The sequence below is a fragment of the Doryrhamphus excisus genome, chromosome 21 (assembly GCF_030265055.1).
Source record: "Doryrhamphus excisus isolate RoL2022-K1 chromosome 21, RoL_Dexc_1.0, whole genome shotgun sequence".
NCBI lineage: Eukaryota > Metazoa > Chordata > Actinopteri > Syngnathiformes > Syngnathidae > Doryrhamphus > Doryrhamphus excisus.
The window spans coordinates 6976834-7000414 of NC_080486.1; the positions used below are offsets into that span (position 1 = coordinate 6976834).

The 23581-nt window shown below is 40.5% G+C and overlaps 1 protein-coding gene across 2 annotated transcripts in view; it reads right to left on the bottom strand.

Moving 5' to 3' along the window:
* The window catches only part of dlgap1b (discs, large (Drosophila) homolog-associated protein 1b), a 66254-nt gene that overhangs the window by 31632 nt on the left and 11041 nt on the right, over positions 1 to 23581 (bottom strand). For both annotated transcript variants that reach the window (XM_058060867.1, XM_058060866.1), the window contains exon 2: positions 8508 to 8584. The gene's annotated coding sequence lies outside the window, so the exon portion shown is untranslated. The remainder of the gene's footprint in view (positions 1 to 8507; positions 8585 to 23581) is intronic.

Genomic DNA, 23581 nt, shown 5'->3' on the forward strand with positions numbered 1-23581 from the left:
TGAACGGATCTTTTTGCTAAATGAACCGGAATAATCCGGTTCACTGAAATGAACGGTTTTGGCCACCACGAGCTACTAAGAATAAATGACATATTACAGTACGTTGATGAGTGTGCATCCGGACTATTGGCACCAGTATAATAGACGTACTCACTAAATTTAAAGAGAAATATAGATTTGCAAAAATACAGACTGCTGCAGTTTTCTAAATCATAACATTGGATGTTTAATGCACAGAAATGTAATAACTGATAAATATTGCGCTGCCAAACAGTGCATGTAACAAGGCTAGTTCAAAAGTGGCCTACCAAAAAAGTAATTCATCGCCGTCCTCATCCTAAAACCACTTAAGTCGTCCTCGTCTTCACAAGTGAATGACCGAATAATTCCTTCGTCACACACACTTTTAGCAGATATGCTTGCTCAGTTTTTTCAACCCACCATGTGAGACAGTGTAATGTATTAAACCAGTCAGATGACATGATGTGATGTCATCCATATGCCCCACTTTTCGGGCATGACCAGTCAACCTAGGCTAAATTCAACTTAACTGTAGTAATTCTACACTTGATAAGACTTCAAAATGTAATATTCGCGACCACTTGACTACTTCCTGAAGCTGCTCTTTAAGTATCATGGAAACTATAGTTTTAGCCACAAATCATTTGCATCACTGTACAAACTGCAGGGTTCATAGCATGAGAAAAAAGTAGCAGCTTATACATGGTTCCCTCATTGATCATGGGAGATCTGTTCCCAAAATAGACTGCAATTAGTGAAATTTGCAAAGTAGCCAACCATATTTGTTTGCAATTATTGGTTACATTTAAAGGCTGTAAAACCCCTCAAAAAACAAAATTTTCTCAGACAGGCACACATTTTCTCACATTTGTCTCTTGAGTAAATGCTCAGTTCACATTTCGTTAATAATTTTAATAATCAATAATCAATCTGACAAATTATTAAGTGACTCACCATATTCACTCCTCTGACGTGCCCCATGCCGGCATTGTTTGGCTGTCACGTTTTTGTACACTTGTTACCTTAAATATATTACCTGTTGTAGTGTTTTAGTCCTCCTCATAGTCCTCCACAAACCGAATATTAATTTACTGTATGCCATAGTGGCGCCCTAGCGATCATAGCAAAGAGGAAAGGCAGTGGTGCACAAAGGAGATTGATAATGGAGCCAATCAGAAGGCAGAACACAATGGGCGTGTTCTTCCTTAGCCAATCTGGATTGTTGTGCCTGGCTACACATACTGAGAAAATTGGAATGTCTGGACACGTTGTCAACTCTCACATGAGTATACACCATCCTCTGTGGTAGCAGTAGTAACATACAACAGGGCACTGATAGAACGCTCCAATACACCACAAGGATGCGGAACATAATGCATGTTTGTAGATGTGAAAAAAACACAAAATTTTACTTAAAAACCCTGCAATGCAGCAAATCCGCCAAAGGTGAAGTGCTAGGCACCCATACAAAATTGCAATAATTAAGAAAAACACAGCCCTATCAAGCCAATATGGCTAACATTATGATAGTAACTACATTACCATTAAATGTTCTCTTTCACCGCCATTGTCATTTTCCCTTGTCTCTTCCATCTTCCCACAATCAAACATCTTCTTTCTCTGGGTGAGTGACATAAGCACATGTGATAATTCCTCGAGGCGGTGAAAATTCCTTGATTAATTTTTAAAAAATACTCAATGAATTGTTTCATCCCTTGTTTAAACAAAACCTAGGAAGTTTTATGTTATGTATTTTGTCCCCTTACTGTACACAAAATGAACCAAACCATGACCTTAAAACCGAGGGGGGTACCGAACCATGATTATGGCATATCTTTACACCTATATGCCATGTCTCTATGGTTCTTTGAGGAAGAAAACATTTACTGCAAAGTACATATTCTGCCAGCCTTGCTATCATCTAACATAGAAGCCTTTCTTTTTTTGTTCCTCATTTTGTCTAAGGTTAGTTGGGAGAGCCGCTGAATCCTCTCGTTGCCTACAATCTTTGCAGGCAGTCAAGAAATGATGATGATGCTCATGATGCTGCTGGCAAAACACAAGGATGCTGCATGGATGGCGCACACTATATAAACACCACACGCTGCTCAGCCTCTCATTAGTAAGGGTGTCACGAGACACCCACCTCACGAGATGACATTGTGGGTCCACAAGAGGGAGCGGGGACAAGATTTGAATATTAATTTTAAGTACAGTAAAATATGACTTGACAAACATATTTTTTTTATTTAGCCAAGTCACAAAACATTGCAAGTGCGTTTTGAAATGTTTATTGTTGACGCTAAACAATATTATCATTGACATTTTTTAGACAAAATAAAGCATTGTTATGATAATGGTTAATAATAATCATAGTCATAATACTTGTATATCATCACTATGTATATCATTTCTTGAAATGCTGCCTTTTTCAAAGCAAATGCAAACCATATTTATTTTATTTTGCATTTTGCGTTCATATGTTATGATTGGTTTCTAGATTTCTCCACAGCTGCGCCTGCTTTTGTTTGTACTTTGTTTCTGGTAATTTTAGATTGCTATAGATCAGTGGTTCCCAAACTTTTTACAGTCACACTTTAAAAAAACAAACCTTTTTTTAATCTGAATTAACTTGCCGTATCAGACATGATTAATTGGTTATTCATTTGATAACTACATAGTCATCGTCCTACATATTTTTTTAAATTTCAATCTGATGTTGGGATCCTTCCGTTTGCCATTTCGGTTGAATTTGAGCTTCTTTTTTGTGATGAAGTCTGCATTTTCATTTGAGGGGAAAGGTCAACAAACATGATAAACCAGAAACCGGAGTACAAAAATAGCCTAATTTCGATGATCTCTAATCCAGATACACACACACACACACTGTGTCATGCGAGGATTTGAACACTGATAGAAGTGAAATTTTAAAGATTAAACACTCTTAATGCCCATAACATAATGATGATGATAACATAATCATCGCACTTACTTGCTTTTTCATGCAAGTCTTATGATGTACCACTGGGGGTATCCCCAACTTTGGGAACCTAGGATGTAATCATATGTAGTTTTGTATATTTTGAAGTAAACCATGTTTTTTAAATAAGTCTTGCATGCGTAGGGGTACAAAACCTAGCCAGTGTCCTTACTAGTTGACTTAAAGTGGAAAAAAGCAGGGAAAGATAATTGAGCAGAAAGAAAAATGTAACATATGTAACGACAACTTAATATATTAAATATATCAAGTGCTTCAGAACAAGTAGAACAGTACAAACAGATGCACTTTTCTTTATATAGACACAAAGGCTCATTCAAATTAACTTTAACAAAAGTCAACTGTACTGATAAAAAATATAAATATTTCATAACATGAATATTTCAAACCAACGTAGTACACACGCACAGACACACAGGATAAACTGATAAACTGTCCTTCCCCCTCTTCCACAGAAGGTTGTCAAGGAGTGTTTTAAAGGAGAGAGCAGAAAGCATTAAGCCAACCAGTGAATTTCCTGATTAAGTCAAAGTGGCTTTTAAGGATGTCAGTAGAGGCTGAGCGTGGCCACTTTAATGTCTTATTACTTACACCAAGGAGATGCCCCCCCCCCTACGTATTTGGGCCATTCCACTTTAGTGGGGCCTTTTGGGTCCCCAGAAAATAAATTGTAAATGCAGAACAAAATTAACTGTAAAATAATGTTCTTTTATTCAGTAAAGTGTCCTACATATTTGTGTGATTGCATATTTAATAAATACAATTGAAATCTGAAAAATGTTGTTGTGCTACTTTGGCAAGCGCACTGCTTGAATGACTGTCGGACCATTTCCCACCCACACAGCAATGGAATACTGTACATACGCTAGCAGTGATAAACCAATCTGAATGTCAAGTTCTTTAGGACTTGCACCAGCCTGAACTTGATATCGCAGAAGATGCTTTATCAACTCTAGTGGGTTTTCCAGTTTTATTCCACACCTCAAATAATTACAGCAGTACAGGTTAGGTTGAGAACCTTTGAATCAAGAGAAATATAGTCAAATTACTACTTAATGTTACACACAGCTGTATCGTAGTGATGACAGATGACATTGTTATATACCAGTGGTCTCTCCGGTCTTCTCTTCATACCATCAATTGAAGGGTCAAGCAAGTCCTGCAATTTGGCTCAACAGTTCCCTCCTCGTCAGTGGGTTTGGAGTGTTGCTAGGCACATCTTCCATCGTTAGATTTTTTTCCCCAGTCCTCATTTTCTTCATTTTCTTTGAATAGGTGATTGTAGCCACAATGTACAGTCTTCGTCTTCTACAAGGTACCCGACTCCCAGGGCTTTGTTGTCCTCGTCCATCAGTTGGTTGGGGAGGACAAAGGTCTACACTGCTTTGGAATATTGGTGTCCACCTTCCTCCCACTTTACCTGACCGCACCCAAGGCTCGAGGAAGATTCCTCCAGCCTGCAGGATCATTTAAACTCCCGGCGTGATCTTGTCGAGTTTCTCAAGACAGTTATGACAGGTAAGGATGTCGTCAACATAGCTGTCCTCTTCCAGGACACTTCTTTCCTCTTCCATGGGGAGAAAATGCTTAACTTTGCGATTTCCTTCGTTGCTACCTGGGCGATACCCGCGGCTGGTTTGTCCCCAATATTAACCCTCTTGATGGCATACTCCCTGTTGTCCTCATCTTGGTTGTCTCTCCAAAGGAACCTGTGCAGAGTAATTTCTCAGTCCTCTACATTACTACATTACTCAAGTCCCCATAGAGTCACGTAATCACCACTTGGATCTCGTTTTCCCCCATCTTGTTTGCTCGCCTGTAGATATGGTTAATCCTCTCTGTAAAGGAACCTCTTGCAGTAGACCACTGTTTCTTGAGCTCCTTGAGTTCTGAGAGTGGATCCTCCATTTTTACTTGTCCTACAATTTGCTGATGAAAAGGTTAAGTTTTCCCCATTCGCAAATTGCTCTTGGTTATCGACTGACAAATTCACTAGGACTTCTGTAGGACTGCACTTGAGAAGATCGCAGAGGATGCTTTATCAACTCAACTCCAGTGGGTTTTCTTGAGTTTTATTTATCCACACCTCAACTTACAGGACTACAGGTTATGTTGGTAACCTTTGAATCAAGAGGAATGTGGTCAAATTACTACTTGGCGTTACACACAGCTGTGTCATAGAGACGACAGACAATATTGTTACATACCAGTGGTCTCCAGTCTTCTCTTAATACAATCAATTAAATGGTCTTGACAATTACAATCACAGTTAACCACCTATTGTTGTAAAATGCGCTTTGAAAGACATACACCTTCAGCATCATAAACATACATACAATCATGTGACACTTTTCCATCTAATGTTGGACCAAGTGGTTCAGTTGAATTGGACTGAATTGGACACAATGCATTGTGGGCTGTGGGTGCATTTTAGGCCAACAGCATTTGTTTATATCAGAGCTGTGGAGAGATACACAATGTAACAAACACAAGGACCCACACAAAGACAAGGGAACCTCCAAATTTTATGGCTTAACGAGAACACTCATCATTTCAGTGGTATGTAAAGGTGAATATAAATGTAAATCTACTCCGGTTCCCATGCTGCATTCTTGCGCATTGAGGGTCACACTGTATTTTTGCATGTCTCATTTTCTATCCATAACACTCTTTTTGGTTGAATTAGATTTCCATTATTTTCCATTATTCCATTATTATTTACTTTGGTTCGAGTCTGTTTTGGTTTGAGTCGGACCTTCTGACGTTAACCAAGGCACCAGTGTATTTACTAATTCTATGCTGAAATCTCACTCCTGTTAGTTAAATGAGTCATCCTGGTTTAGGAAAGGTATACAAAAATTAAACATTGTTGCCAGAGAAGGGCTAATAGACCTTATGTGTATTTATCATTTAAAGTTGAAAAAGACAGACATGTGAGTTCATAGGGCTGCACGGCGGATGAGTGGTTGGCCCTCAACCACCTCGACCATCTCCGTGTGGAGTTTGCATGTTCTCCCTATACATGCGTGGGTTTTCTCCGGGGAATCCGGTTTCCTCCCACATTCCTAAAACATGCTAGGTTAATTGGCGACTCCAAATTGTCCATAGGTATGAATGTGAGTGTGAATGGTTATTTATATTGTTGTCTATATGTGCCCTGTGATCGGTTGTCGACCAGTCCAGGGTGTACCCCTGCCTCTCGCACCCCCACGACCCTTGTGAGGATAAGCGGTAGAAAATGAATGAATGTAAGTTCATTTTGGGAATCACAACAAGTAAATAGCACCAGTTCAGTGGTGTAGCCCACTTGCTTGTGTTTTTTGTGGGCTCTTTTACTGTATGTCGTGACTGAAATGTGTCATGTAAAATCAAATTGAACATGTTGACATACTTCCATCTTTGTTAAATCTGAAATAGATAACCCATGCGTGTTCTCTTCCTTTGTTCATTTGCATAAAACTTGATCTGAGCTTCAGTCAAGCACGATGAGACGAAACAACAGCATAATAAGGTGCGCGTGCAAGGCTGGGCTTAAAACGCCATTTAGGCAACATACATCCTTTGCAGTTTTAATGCAGGCTTTGTCAAAAAACTGGGCAAGCAGAGAGCTGCATGACATTCAAAGTGAATCTGTCATGTAGGAAACAAACACCGCTCAGCATCCACATAGATGGACGGCTGGAGATTTCCAGCAGACAGCTCCTTTGTTAGCAGCAAACTAATTAGCCACACTGTCATGACTCGCTGTGACAAATGGAGTCATGGCTCACCAGATGCCAAACACGTCAGAGACAAATTCCGCAAGAGGCCATTTTTTGAAAGGTTACATTCACAAAAAGCTTCAATGTAACAAAAATAAAAGTACTACTATGTACTAGTAAGTCTACATACTTTTTTAGACTCGCCATATTACAAATGAAAAGAAATAGTTCCCTCTTTATCCTGCTTTGTTAATAAAGTTCAATGCAAAAGGAAATTAATTGGATAAGGTAAGCCACCATCACCATAGCAACCAATACCTTCCCTGTTGGGAAAAACATGTGAGGCAAAGATTCATGTCAAATATCTGCAGGGGAAACTGCTGGGGAAAAAAAGGCCATGCGTTGTGATGACTTTCACAATTATATGCCATCTCTGGCATGCGGAAAAGAGGTTACTTCCGGATGATCATACACAATAATGGGAAAATCTATAAACTTCAATTATGGGGATTCTAATAGAAAGCATTTAGAAACACTTTCGTTGTGTGAAGCATGGTGGTGCAGCGTGTGTGTATGTGTGTGTGTGTGTGTGTGTGAGAGAGAGAGATGAAAACTTTCCAATATCCTATAATGCCTGTTCAAGAAGTGTTCCCCTCCCTGTGGCATTTGTGGTGTGTTCTTAAGCTTGTGGCGGATAATAAAGCAGAGGCTGCTTCGACATGAACGCTGCTGTTGCTTGTCAGTCGCACAAATGCGGCGAGCGGAGTCAATTAAACTTAACACATCGACCTGCATAATTTAAGCTGCCTCGCTGTGCCTTCCGAGCTGGGAATTGTTGTTTTTAATCCTCTTCCCACTCTCAGAACGTTCATATTGTTCACAACAGGGGGCCAGCGTTGTGTTTATGTGCACGTTTGTACGCTCACCACGACTGTCACATAGCATTAGCGTCAAACTGCTGCCACATAGCACACAAAGTCATGTGGTTTGATTCCACTTAATTACACGCCATGTAATAAAATAGTGTCAGTAATAAAAGACATGATGATATTGATCATTCAGCCAAATACTACAACATAGTCTTTCATTTTAGATATATACATTCAATATTCAGCATTCACATCCACGCAAATATATAAAGCTTGTGGTCAAAAGTCAGTAACAATTTAGAAATAACGTTTTCTCTTCAAGCATTGAGATTTCATACTTTGTTCAGCAGTACTTGAGCGCTCAAAAAAGTTGCTGTACAAAGTGGTGTGGCTAATTTATAGCTAATCGCATGACATCTCTTCAGAACTACTACTAATTGTTTCAATAGAGTGTCGCTTGTGAGTCAGTGAGGAAACAGTAGCAGGATCACAATCACTCCAATCACTTGTGATCACTTCAATCACAAGCTATCAGTCCACTCACAGCTTGTCAGCCTATGAAACCCCTTTGCAAAGAACACTAAACTCATCACACAATAACTTAACACTCAAAATAAATATACAAACAAGTACCAATATGAGTTTAAATAAGAACTAAATATTTGAGAGATTTTTTCATAGCTCATGATTGGTTCTTGTCGAATAATAACACAACATCAAGCTAGCAGGAGGGTTTGTCGTTGCTTTGAGTGTCCGTCGCCAATTAATTGGACTTACATTATTTCCTTTGGGAAAAACTAATTTGGTTTTCATAAGAAAAACCAAGGTACCATTATACTTACCACTATAAGAAGACCAAGTTCAGTTGAACTGAACCTTTTTTTAGCATCTTGCAGAAGCAGCAGTGGACAAACTGACCTGCTTTATTGTCTCATCTTTGCCGGGCTGTGTTTAATTCGGCCACCTCTGTCCTGTGAGTGTGTTCATCTCTCCACCTGGAAGTGAACAAAGACAGTCAACATTTGAGGAAGTCATCAGCATAAATCAAAAGGCAGCGCTTGCTCTTGCTGTGTCGCTGCTGCCTGCTTTCTGTTGCAAAGCGTTGGTGAATTCTCATTTGGAGATAAAAAAAAAAAGAGGCAAAAAAAAGAGGCAAAGTACAACAAATCTCTGGTGCTCAGAGCTGAAAAGGAAATCGAACGCTTCGTCTTCAAGCCAAGTGGGGAGATTAAAAGACATTAAAATGGCCGTGAGAATGCAAGCCCAGAGTAGTCGTGTTTGGCTGTACAATCGCACCAATTGGTTGGCTTGATCATAAATCCCGGCTGTTCTGTTCTTGGGGCTGAAAAAGAAAATTCATGGACAGCGTGAGGAGGGAAGAGATAAGGAGGACAGCTTACTCATTTGAAGCCCATTTGCTCTTTTTTCCCCAGGAAGACTCATTTGGAGGCACTCAAACTAAATACATATTAACCATTATTACACTTTTAGTAACAACCACTAAGCTACATTCTAATAGTGTCAATACTGTCTTCTTTGATGTCAGTAATGGTTTTTGCTAAAGGTTTGAAGAATTTTTTTAAAAAATTGATAGACAATATGAAAAAAAATTATCCATCCTGAACAACTGCAGTGTTTTCATTGCATGAAATGAGTGTACTGTCCACAGGTGATGAAGAGGAAGTGGCAGATCAGTTCAACTTTGGGGCACAGAACAGATGGTGGTCTGAATGATGATGTCCTAGTGGGACAGGCCGGGACAAACACACACACACACACACACGCTTGCACACAGACAGGTCAAAGGGAGGACAGGCAATCCAGGTGCATCAGATTTCTTCATCACTGTAATTCAATCTAAAGCAGGGGTTTAGAAATCGCTTGCTTTTTTATGCTATTAGCATACTGGAAAAATAATTCATAATAATTTTACAAGAATAAAGTCAGATTATTCAGGAGAAAAAGGTTGTCATCTAATGAGAAAAAGTAATTTATTCATTCATTCATTTTCTACTGCTTCATGATTTTCCAAAATAAAACAATTTCACGAGGAAAATTAGCATCAAAGTTTTAATATTATAAGAAACACACAAAAATTTTACATTTTGGAAAATTACGTTGGGGAAAAAGTTGATGACAGGTATAAAGTCAAAATATTACGAGAATAAAGAAGATAATACTCTTTATAATACTCTTTCATAATACTTGAAAAAAATAGTAAAAAGAAAGTTGAAACATTTGGCAAATAAAAAATAATTTAAGCAATAATTTTAAAAGAATGACTAATAATAATAATAATATATAATTTTATTTCAAAATACTGAAATAAAAAAGATTCTTACAAAAAAAATCATGACCTTGTATTATTAAGGAAAATAATGTCATTTTAGTAGCACAGAATTGAAATATTCAATAAAAAATATATTTAAAAGTTCTCCTAAATTAATTTAAATTAATTAATACATTTTTGTGAACTGAGGTTGGGGAAACATTATAACATGGGAATAAGGTCCAAATATTATGTGAATAAATTTAAAATATTACAAAAGTAACATTTCCAAAGAATATTTGAGAAGAAAGTTGATATGTATATGACAAATGCAAAAATAGGATTTATTTTTCTTGAACTACAGTATAACTTCTTAGCATATTTACGTGTGCATCCTTTCATTGTTCAGTTTGTGGGCCTACCCGTGAGCTATACATTAGATATGACCTTAACAAAGCTGAGACGAGGACGTAAACCTAGCATATTGACCTAGACTGGATTGCTCCATGGGAAAAGTGTGATGATGATGTGAATGATGACGAGGTTAAAGCCGCACTGAGATCTGATGTTTAGCATCAACATCCAAGGACATGCAACATAGTCAAGAGTATTTAAGCCAAATTATCCTCATGACAGCGTCCACAAACGCAATGCTAATGTGCTCCAAGAAGCTTAAAAGTCTGATAAAGCACACAAGTGGAAAAATGCCAACCACACCATTGTGAAAGTTGACTTCGCACTTCCGCCTTGTGCTGGCCTCACTGTCAATCACGGCGCATGGACTGGGAGGAATTTCAATTTCACACTCAGCTGGGGTGCCGAACACACACATGGCAACACAAACTTTGGAGGCTGAGTGGTGGATGCGAGGGCCGGAGGGGAGTCTGGCTGGGTAAAATAACATTCAACGTGTGTAAACACAACCTGACAATGAAGGCAATAACACCTATCATCTTTACTGTGGCTGATGTGGGTATGTTACCTTGTATATGTATTTGTAATCTGAGTTTTCACTATGAAACCTTTGGTACACTGCATGAATTGGATTTGAGTATGATCTCTACATTACAATTCCATTCTTAAATTTGGATTGTGGTTGCAAAGATCTTACTTGAGAGACGACTAGTGACAATTCAGCATTATGTGGGGGTTTCAATTCAAATTTAATTCTGAATTTTGCACAGGCCTGTACTTATGCTCTTGTTCAGCAGCTTCAGTCAGATTGCGGTATGAAGCACTGAGAAGACGCAGCAGGAATGATGTCAGCCTCCAGACACACCAAAGTGGAAAGACAGCAACAACTGAGAGGAACAAGCTGTCCATATGCTGTAGTGTGATAGTGAAATAGGCCTCTGTATTATAAATCTCTTCCAGTGCAATCAATGAGGGAAAGCGATACATAAAAGATGAGGCAGTTTGACCTCTGCACCTTGGGAAGAGGATGCTGGGGGGGGGGGGGGGGGGGGGGGGGATTTGCAGGCAGGAGGAGAAAGCGATAAAGACTCCATCAGGGCAGACTTTGAAGTGGTAGCAGATGATGATGGGCTGTAGAGACCCTTGCAGTTCTTCACCCCAGAGACCTCACAGTGAGTCAGCAAGCTCCAATAACCTGGCCCACCATCATGCACCATCTTTGCGCTCCAACTTAAGCTAGCATCATCTCTACTGACCTCACAGCAGCATGCTGACTGAACGAAGGCAGAAGCTGCGTGGCCGAAACAAACAAATCCTCGACTCATGGAGTACGACGCGGGGCAGATGCAACACTCAAAAACGCCACGGTCGAATGCCAAAGGCCCACGGTCGGTGACTCAGTAATTTCAAATGAGAAAATAAAAAATAGAAAACTCCAATTCAATTTGAAATTTGAATCAGTGACACTGCTCATTTCCTGGAGAAACAGGCGCAACACCAACACGTATGCATGCGCAGTTTGCAATGTTGTACAATGGCAGACGGCACCCCCGGAAACAGTACTCCTGGGAGTTTGTTCCCCAGTCTGGACATATTTTGGATTAGCAAAGGATTCTGAGAGGAAAATTGAGGACAATCAAGCTATAAAATTCTGGCTACAAAAGTCTCGGCCAACAGGACCAACACTTAAAACAGACCAAGGAAATCCAAGGAAATAAAGTTGAAATAGGTTCCAGAAGAAGATCGAGAAAGCTTTCTGGAGGTTACCGTGTGTAGCTGCTCTATAGGTGTCCACAAAGGGCAGAAAATGATTATAATAAGTCACCTTTAATATTGTGATAATTATAACCAAGATAATTATGGTCACAATAATCGTGATATTAAAACTTCATAGCAAAAAACACAAGGTTTTCATAAAGTTGCTGTTTTTAGCAATCTGTTGTAAAAACATTACTCACGGATGAGGACAGGAACTTTGCTGTTTGCTGTAGGACCTACGAATAAAATACTTGTCAAAGATCCTTTATACAGCATGAGGGTACAGCTTTGCAAAATGCTGGTCAAAGATCCTGTGTTTGACAGCACTGTAGTGATTTTAGGAATCTGCCAGAATAATGGTGTCATGGTGTGGGCTGATCTGACGTCAATCTGAGATCTGGCCCCTGGACTGCCAATTTAATAGACCTGACCTTGACAAAAAAAACAGTAGTGAAGAATCCACATATTTAAGTTTGTTGATAACAATGTAATTCAGTGTCGGACTGGAGAACAAAAGTCTTTTAGTCAATCTGTACTTGATCTTCCAAGGCTATCTTTGCAATAAGCCCACTTCCTTTTCATGCACGCTTTTGTTCCTTCTCTCATACATAAGCTGTGCCCTCACTTTATTCCCCCTGCAGACAATCTCTTCTTTTCTCCTTCTCCTCACATCACTCTGGCCCACCCTTTCACAATCACCGCAGCCATCTATCAGAATATTTTCTATAACTGGATGGCAGATTTCTGGGCCTGACAAAGCATTAGCCATTTGGAGTACGGTGGAGATACGTAATATTAACAAGAAATGTGAGTACACAAACGTGGTCCAGGTGATTTCCTCTGAAGACACACAACTGGCCTGTGAATGACTGGCAGGTGGCTGGGTGTACATGCAAATAAGCTAAAGGGAAAGCAGTGGGCTTGGTGATTAAGCGGACACACACAGGGCGGCCGAATCGATATGAACTAATCCTGTGCCAATTAAGAAACCACGGTTCAGTGCCCGCAACCCAATTCAGTTTCTTCCATGGTTCTCTGTGTGAACCAATTGATTGAGCTTCCTGTGCAGATGGCTGACAAATGAGAGAACACTTTGATGAAGGATTTTTAAAATGCATTGATTGCAGCTCTGACAATACTTCACCAGCCTGTTAACTCAGTGCAGCTTAACTTACATAATAGAAGGTTGTAGTTTTTCTTGGTCTTACCGGGAAGCCTGCAAAGTTTCTGTAGGATGGGGGGTGATGTGATAGAATGAAGGGGTTTCTTGTTATGATCCGAGCAATAGTTGAAGATTGTGGGAGGGCGAAAGAGGAGAGAGTTGCAATAGTTGATATTGGAGGTGACCAGACTAAACAGTGAGAGAGGGTCAAAACCGGTTAATGTTGCAAAAGTGCAATACTGAATGATGACATATATTGATACGGGATTGGAAAGACTATTCAAGATGACACCTAGACTCTCTACCTGAGGGGAGGGGGAGACTGAGGTGCTGTCAAAGGTGATGGAGAAACTGTCAACTTTAGAGTGTTGATTTTGTTCCAGTAAGGAGCTCGGTTTTGTCACTGTTTGAGATGAACCAGGATTAGATTTCAGACAAGCAGGGGGTGATGAGTATGTAGTTTGGTTTACTAGAGAGGCAGAGCTCAGTGTCATCAGTGAAGCAGTCTGGGGTGGCCTAGGACACAAACTGTCCAGGGTTGGAAGAAAATCTGATTGGTGACAGCCTCAGAGTGACTTGATGCTGCATGCATGTGTCAAGGACACAACTTATGTTGTGTCTGAATGTTACCGTAGTTACGGCACTGCAATAAATAGACGGCTGTCAATCGGCCTATTGATCGACCCTACTCCTGATGGCCAGAACCCTTTGCAGTATCTCGTTTTGATCCTCGCTCCCTCACTATATGCCGTTTTTTCAGATATTAAATAAATGATAAATGATTGCTGTTTCATGGTAGACTATAGTCTATAATTAGTCAAATCCTATTGAAATAGAGGTGATATGCAGTATTCTGGTAACTAGGTGGCAAAAATGACAACATTGATGAGACATCCTTAGCACTGCATGAAGTCATGATGTCATGCCACGGCATGTCTGACATGATAGAGAAAAAAGAAATATAGAAAACAATAGATAGAAAACAAGTTATCCTCCCATCCTGTGAGGAAGTGGTACATTTTTGGCTTCTTAAGAGTTGAAGAAATAAATCAGAGCCTAGCTGGTCATCTTGCTAGGTTGTTAGCTAGCTGTAGCATAAAGCTTGGGTCAATGTTGTGCTTGAACAAGTTGAAAAGAACATAATTTTTCAAAGAACGTTTAACTGAATACAACGTATTTGTAAATAAAGAATTTGAATGTAAACCTACAAAAGTATTGTCCACACTAGCGTAACAAACCAGCAAGGGGACTTATTATGCTCGTTTTTTGGCATTTCGTATCGAGTTGTGGACTCCTATAGAGCAGTTACACACAATAGCATGCACAGAAAGCTTTCGAGATCTGTCCCAGCTGACTTTGGGCATTAGGAAAGGTAGGCCCTGGACTTGTTGCCAGGCAATCCACAAAGGCAAGGGGAGAAAATCCAAACTCCACATAGAGATGCAAACACAGAGATTCAAACCGAGGCCAACATGCTAACCACAAAAAAGAAATGAGCAGATTTAAGTCAAGGGGAGGGGGGAGGCCTCAATCTTGAGGGATTTAGCTGATATTTAGAAAGAAAATGACTATATAATCTGCATTTAAATACAAATCAGAAGGGATAAAGCAGAGTGACTTTAAGAGCATGTCTGAATAACAAGTAAGTGCTTTGGCTGGAACATGACATTAAAGTGCACCTGAGACCAAAAATGTTGGAAAAAAGCAAAATCAAATCAAACAAAAATCAAAATATTCACTTAATCACCGTTTTTGTCACACTGCTGCAACCTAAACCCATTTACCAAATTGGTCACAACGCATAGACTGTGGGATACACAAAACACCATGATTTATTCACTTATATATTTTTAAAAATAAGCAATAAGAGTGAAGCTGCGATATTCAAAGGTTGACGATAACTACAAGGTCAGCAGTACTGTTAATGTCTTCATTCATGCTTGAAAGATGGTGGGGCCAACAACTATTGTGGAGCTGCAACACTGGAGTAATGAGTGATGATGATGAGACTCTAGGAAGGGCAACGTTGGTGAGTGATGCAAGATGTCCAGTCCAAAGACCAACAGGTATCTACGAGGTTAAAGGGGACCTATTATGCTCATTTTTCAACCCTTTGTGTTGGGTTTTGGACTCCTATAGAGCAGCTACACACGATAACCGGCACAGAAAACTTTCTAGATCTTCCAGTACCTATTCCAGCTGTATTTCCTTGGATTTGCGCTTCCCGCCAAAACGGTCTGTTTTAATTTATTCTGCCCAATGCCCGCCTCCAGGCACGCCCACTGCACAGTGATTGGTCACACGCCCCAAGTGCTTCCTAACTACGAACGAACCCCACTTTCTAATATAGTGGCTATAAGAGCTGACAGTAAATGAATAAAGTCTTTAAAGAGCTAACTGAAAAGTGTTGAGGAGCTAGGCAGCTCATGATCTACTGGCTGGAGACCCCTGACGTACCATGTATGAACTCAGAGTGGCAACTTAGCACCGCTGGTGCAGTGGGGTCAGGAGAAACCAGATGTATGCGCTTGCCTCCAACCTCGCCTACCTGAGGAGGAGCACTCATTGTCGGACACACTTTGTCAGAGGCACTGTTGGTGCCGTGGAGCTCAGAAGCCGAATGTGAGGGTGCCGCGTGAACGGACACCAAGCGCCCTGCTTCTGGTTACAGCAACAGTTTGGAGGATATTTCACATTCATGTTCACAAAAACAGTCCCATATGAAATGCTGTTGACAGATGAAAATATTTTTTTCTTGATCCAATAACTTGTGCCTCAGCTTGCCTTGTAAACAGAGAAGCATAGCTTGGAGGAGGAGACCCGGCTGCTCCTCTGTGACATCACAAAGGAAGAGTTTTTCAACACCCTCTGAAACAGAGTGTTTTGAGCCAAACTTCTTTCAGGGCTCACTTTCAAATGCTTAGACCTCATTATCTGAAACTTTGGCATCGTTTAACATAAGGATACAACATTCTAACTACATTTATAGGTCAGAAAAGGGGGAAAAGCATAATAGGTCTCCTTTAAACATTCACACACAACTGCCAAGTAAGCAGAATTAACAAAAGATCAGGCTGCATGATCTCCCTGCCATTATCATGCAAATGTTTGCATCACCATGCATTGCTGTGCACACGTGTATGTACTGTAGCTCATTTGGCCTCTGGCGTTGCGTTCCTGCTCCAAAGTTTCTGATATCAAAGTTCCTTTCATCTGAACCTTGGACTGAAGGGCAGCTAGTGCTGCTGCCTTTGACAGATCCTGAGCTTTTGTTTGCACGCCAAGTCCACCATGATGGCACGCACATCCACACAATGTACATATTTGCATGTGGAGACACACTGCTTCCATCTGCTCTCACGCTGACATAAGGAGAGTCTAAAGGCATTCCAACAGTGACTATTGTGAGTGTAGCGGTATTCAGATTCTGATTTTTTGGCTCCGTATGGAGGCATAGCAAGTTTCCACACAGTACACATTAAGTGACTGACAGGGCAGTGTGAAGAAGCTACAGCCTAAAAAGCCTCGTCAATGTTACTGTTACTGTTTGGGAGCACTTGGCCTTCCCGGTGAAACAGGTCAACTAGACAAAGACAAATGGTTTACACGAAACATCATTAAAGCTGTCGAAACAAAGGCTAAGCAGTTTTGTTTTGCATTTTGTTTCTTTACTGACCAAATATGAACCAACCCTTGACCATAACATTTAAGTACATTTAACACATTTAACTGTGATGTTGGCCTGTACACATGATAAGAAGCCACTATTGAAAACGCCTACATCATTTCATAACAGCATCGTCTGGATGAGATTTCAACATCCCAAGTATGCTGGACTAATCTGTAGTGAAGTTTGTCAGGCTATCAGCAGCAGACAGACACCCTACTCAACTTGATGAATATAAGATTCCGTGCAACCTAATCACCATGCTACCAATTAAGAGGGAACATGCTTACCACTTCATTGATTTGGACCATTGATTCCTGATGTTTAACAAATTACTTTGTTAGGTTCAGAAATTCCATTCACCTAATCGGAAATAACATAGCAGCAGTTCCCCACCCCTGGTTACCTGGTTTTGCGGCCCCCTGGCAGTCTAACTTTCCTCCTTTATATGGCAAACGTGGCCAATGGCACTCATCACAAAGGCGGGGGGCTGCACGGCAGTCGAGTGGTTAGCACGCACACCTCACAGCTAGGAGACCAGGGTTCAATTCCACCCTCGGCCATCTCTGTGCGGAGTTTGCATGTTCTCCCCGTGCATGCGTGGGTTTCCTCCGGGTACTCCGGTTTGCTCCCACATTGCAAAAACATGCTAGGTTAATTGGCGACTCCAAATTGTCCATAGGTGTGAATGTGAGTGTGAATGGTTGTTTGTCTATATGTGCCCTGTGATTGGCTGGCGACCGGTCCGGGGTGTGCCCCGCCTCTTGCCCGAGGACAGCTGGGATAGGCTCCAGCAACCCCCACGACCCTCGTGAGGGAAAAACGATAGAAAATGAATGAATGAATAAGTGCATAGAATGCATATGAAAGGCATCAGTATCAGCGAATTTCACTCATGGGAGATCGGTATTGGAACCAGCAGCATGCATAAGACCCTGATTGGAGAATCTCTACCTTTAAGACCGAAAGTAGCAGCAAAGCTTTCCTCCGTGTGGAAAACAACTCCAGCTGGTGTGACGCTTTAGAATCAGACAATCCTGGCCTGTGTTGTTGGCTTGGGGGCAACACTGCAATGTGGTCCAGTTTGTGAGAATCAATGGACCCGATTGATTGTTTGCCATCCTTCTACTGCAGTCCAATTGATGCAATCTCATCATCATCATAATCACTGAATTTGTTATGTTTGTTTTGGTGCCAAAGAATACTGTAATCATTTACTATACTATCATCTTGTACTCTCATTATTCTTCAGCAAGGGAAAACAATCTCACAAACAAACTCACTGTTATTTGTTTAATCCAAAGTGGGCGGTGATGCTGTATTAAATTTTCCAGCATTTGGAAATTGTATTGTATTTGTGTTTAAAGGGCCAGAGCAGCAAAAAACAGTGACTTAAAAAAAGCTGCTTAGCAAACATAGATTTATTTTTACTATCATAAATTTACATGCACACAGCAGACAAGTGTGACGTTTAATGATGCATGAGGCGAAAGTACAGGTGTCTGCATAAATGAAAACAAAGCATGATATCAGTCATGCATCAGTAAGAGTATAGGCAGCAAAAACAAATACCACTGGATGAGTGGGCGAACTGCGTCCCCTCCCTGATAAACACACACGCCCTTCTCCCTCCTACACACCAAATTATAGTGACAGTGACTGCTCATCCCGCCGGCTGCCTCATCGTCAATGCTGGCCCAGATTTCATCAGATTATACAAATGACATCATCAAGCGTGTGTTTGTGTGTGTGTTTTGCTGCTTTGTGTTTGCATTGTCCCTATGCTGCACCACAAAGGCATGTGTGCACATGTAAGCTCTCAAGATAATGTAAATAAAAATACAATATATAACGAGTCCCTGCAGTATACTTCATCACAGCAAACAGGCTTTCATGACGAGAATGGCGTGCTTGCCTCAATAACACAGAAGGTGCATCTGCTGCTCTGCAGACCACTGAATCTCAGAAGACCAAGTGTGCATACGTATATGCAGATCTGACCCAAAGAGTCCTCTTGAAGACAGAATCCCAGCATATGCAAACATTTGTCTCGGTGCGCTGCTTCAAACTCACTGGCGTGCTTCCCTCCCGCTTGTTATCATGCACGTAGAACATTCACAATTATTTTTCCACACACTTCCATTTGAAATACACACAAGGCATATAATACAAATAACAGGACAGAATGACAGCAAAGTGGTCTTGAAGCATAGCCAAGAAGTGTGACCTCAGGTCCCCAAAAAGGTCCAATTAAAAATGCTGCAAATGCTAAAAACGCACATAAACCCCCAACACAGATGCATGACGACAAATGCTATAACTTCAGATACTGGTCTTTAAAGACTTAAGATGTAATATTTGACAGTAATATAGCGAAACCAATTTATGACCAAGTGCTGGTGGTCCTTGGGTTACGTATGAGTTCCATTCCTAAACTGGGATGTAAGGCAGATCTCTACCTGAATTAACTATTAAGGCACTCACATTGTACAGGGAACACATAAAATAGTGTAATAAAACACTACATAGGAGAATTCAATCAAACCTTAATACATAGAAAATAATTTACTTTTAGGCTGCAGCTCGCAGGCCTCACAGCTAGGAGACCCTAGCATGCATGCATGGGTTTTCTCCGGGGACTCCGGTTTCCTCCCACGTTCCAAAAACATGCTAGGTTAATTAGCGACTCCAAATTGTCCATAGGTATGAATGTGAGTGTGAATGGTTGTTTGTCTATATGTGGCCTGTGATTGGCTGGCGACCAGTCCAGGGTGTACCCCACTTCTCGCCCAAAGACAACTGGGATAGGCTCCAGCACCCCTGCAACCTTTGTAAGGATAAGCTGAAGAAAATGAATTAATGAATGAATAATTTACTTTTGTCCCTGTGGAAGAGGCGGAGAAGCTACAGGATAATTCGCAGTGCCTACAGGCATGCCCATCAGTGTGATGATACGTCCTGCTAGCTTCCCCTTCACCCAAGCCAACGAATGCAAATATGACTTGCAATAGATTCTCCACTAATTTGCAAAATGTGTTCCTTGGCTGTGGAGTCTTGTGTACAGTAGGTGTCATCTAAATACTACAATCATAAAAATGCTAATCGTAGAAGACAAACAGCTAGAGGATCTTCTCTCAATTATCTTATTGCAGCCTTAGAAAAGGCATCCAAAGCTATTGGCGAGTGACGACCCTGACTAAGCCATTTTCTGCTGCCTGTGCATTCTCTCTCTCTCTCTGCCAGAAGGAGCTTTGGGTGTCCTCACAGATGCCAGTATTTCATGCTTTGGGCATGCAGGCTTTCACTGTCAGGATGCTTGGCAGCACGGAAAGCATTTGGAGGAAAGAAAACAAAAAGTCCCTTCTTCTCAGCAACTGGCTAATTACACTACAAAGGTTCATCTTGACGTCAATGTTGTCAAAGCAGACAAAGTAGACAAAGCCTCCACATTTAGATCACTTGACCCAAACATACAGGTTCAAATGAAATGCCCGTAGCATGTGAGTGAGATGAAAATTAATATTGGATAGATAGCAAAACGGTAGAGAAAATGAGTTAGGTGCAAAGAGTTATTGTCAAGTTAACTCAAATAAGCATTTTGGTTGAAAAACTTCCAGCCTGGATGACTATGGCATTTAAGTCTGTTAGATTCCACAGAATCAATTTAACATGCACACCAATACACTCCGTTAAGCACCATGACAATCAGCCATCGTTCCGCCAGAAGGTAAACACATGTAGATGGCAATGCAGACATTATCAGTCTGCTTCATCGGGTTTGCAAAGTTATATTTGCTTAGCTTCCTTCAAGGAACAAAACACATAATGGTCTGTAGTAAACATGCACTGATCCATCAGCTGCCCAGTTCCTTCATGTTGGGGTATCAACCACTGGCTGATCCTTACATATGAAAGAAACTTTTTATGATATAATTTTATATTTATCAAACAATATATCCAAATAGCTTACACTACTACAAGGAAAGGACCAGCTATTGAAATATAAAAGTGATACAATTTGGCAGTTTCATCTGACTCATGTGCACGTTGTAGTTGTTACATTGGCCAAATGATTCCAGAGAAAAACGTTTTGAAATTGTTCTTTGGTTAGGTCAGTAATAAAGAAAAACTAAGCAGAAGTGCAGATTGGCTATAGTTTCGAAGATACAGTCTTGGGTAAAATGGGAATTAAAGCAAAGTTATTATTTTATCAGAATATATAGTGTGCCCACACGCAACCAGTTCTACCTGAAAGCCTGTCTTCACTTTCCAATACGTTCATTTTAACATGTCTACAGTTTGGACATAAAATGTTATTTGCAGAAATCTCTCAGAAGACAATATGCATGCATGTAGAGAAATTTCATGAACTGGAGTAGAAACTGGCTTTTGCATCAGAGTTTCTTGGAAACGCAGAGGCAGATAATTATAAGCAGCTAGTGGCAAACCTTCTGAAGTCCGCCAAAGCCCTTGGCTGCAATATGTCACTGATGTTTGTGAAGCTAAATTGCCGAAATCTATTTTATAAACAGATGTGGTTTTGATGTAAAACAAAATAAATACCTTGAAGACAATAGCTAACCAGCACAGTTACCAATTGATTTTCAGTTCATCTTATTAAAATAAATTCGATTTAGCCACTTTTATCTTGGAAATGTGTAGACCAGGGGTGCTCATTAAGTCGATCGCGAGCTACCGGTCGATCGCGGAGGTGGTACTGGTCGATCGCTGGTCGATCGCGGCGTGACATTACAAAAATATCATCCCAGCATCAATGCCGTCACTTGATTGATATACAGGGCAGCCATTCAGATGACAACTGAATGTTGCCCTTCGGGTGACCAATCAAATCAAACAACGTCTCTAAGTGCAACAGAAATTACGATGTCAGCCTATAATCCATCCCCGTTACTTGATTGACATACAGGACAACCAATCAGATGACAACTGAATTTTGACCTTTAGGTCACCGCTCATGCGTAAGCAACGATGCCAAGTGCTAAGCTAGTCGGCGAATTGCGAGATTTTAAAGCCCTCGCTGAAGTTTATGGTCACTAAAATGAGTGAAGGAGCTGTACCAAGTAAAAAGGCAAAAACATATCACTTCCATACGGATATGGAATATTATACGGATACTGTGATACGGATATTATCCATGACTGATAAACATTTGGAAGTGTGCTTGGGGCTGGCTATCAGCAGCTACTGTCCGGACTATGCATCCCTGGCTGGTTCAATTCAGTGCAAGTCATCAAAGTAAACTCAGGTAATTACAAAAAAATTCAATAGTTAATTATGTGTGTTTTGCAATATTGGCTCATTTGGTTATGTAAGGTACATCAACATACATTGTACGTACAAATAATCCTCAATACATTTGAAAATAAATAGATGTTTTGCATTTTTGTAGTGGGTAGATCATTTTGACTCGGTCATTTTAAAAGTAGCTCGCATGCTGAAAAAGTGTGAGCACCCCTGGTGTAGACTAATATTACTTTAAAAAATCACTCTTGGCCATTTTCATTTTGTAAAAGTTGCTCTACAACAAAGAATGTTGAAGACCACTGGTGTAGTGGACGTACAGCTAGTATGTAAACATGGTCACTGTCCATGGTTCTGAAATCATTACCAAGCTGCACTTTTGCACGTTTGCTTTTGTGGGTACAACAATTCAGCTGTGAAGCACACACACACATCAGTTTCAGCCAAAAACAAACCCTCCCTCCAAATCTGCTATCCTGAACTCAATCCAAAACCACTTTCATTACGTATATGGAGATTATCTATACTAAAAATGCGGCCTTTCTGCAAAGGCTGCGTACAGACATAAGTGGTGTCCTGAAAAAAAAACATGCCAACCAATAAGAGGACAAGAAGCCGGCTAATTCCACCACAGACTGATGCCTGACCTCCAGCTGTCTGTTCATTTTGTGCTCAATTAGCAAAGAACTCTCCCAATTGCATGTGGGGAAAGAGCTCATGACCTTTTTCTTTCGACACTCATTTAATGACTCATTTTTAAACACACAAAAGGGACATATTATTAAAGAAAACATGGACGTGGGCTTCTTTTTGTGCATTCAATTGTAAAGTCTGAGTGACCTTTGATCCGATTGCTCTTCAGGGTGTCTTTAGGTCACACTTGGAGGAAGTAGAGGCATCAACAGACGTAATGAGTTTCAAATGGGCCAACAGACAAGCAGCAAATCACACCTGCAGCCGCTGAGGTGTTGGAAAATTGCTTCCTGGAAAAGTAGAAAAAGGGGCCTAAAGGCTTGTGGTAGTTTCATCGGACCAGGCCGAAAAGATTCACTATTATCAAAAGATTGGACATAAAGGGCAGTCTGTCCATAAGTGTCCTCCTCAGTGAGGATGAGCATCTTTGTCTTGATCTTGATCTGCTTGCCTCTTTGGCGTCTGTTGAAAAAGCTCAATATGCTAACATATAACATTGTATATAGTATGTCACAAAAGTGTATACACCTCTCACATCTCTGCTAATATTTTATCTTTCCTCCTCTCGCAAGATTAAAACGTGATGACATTTCTCTGCATAGAGCTTTATCAGACTGGCATTGTTAATATGACTGATAATTAATGTAATATGGAAGAGCCATGCACGCGGCGGGATTGGAACCACAAATTAAGTGCTTATTACACACAACAAACCCAAGTTCCATGCATCACTCATTTAGCTTCAGTGTCAAATCAGTGTTCGACAA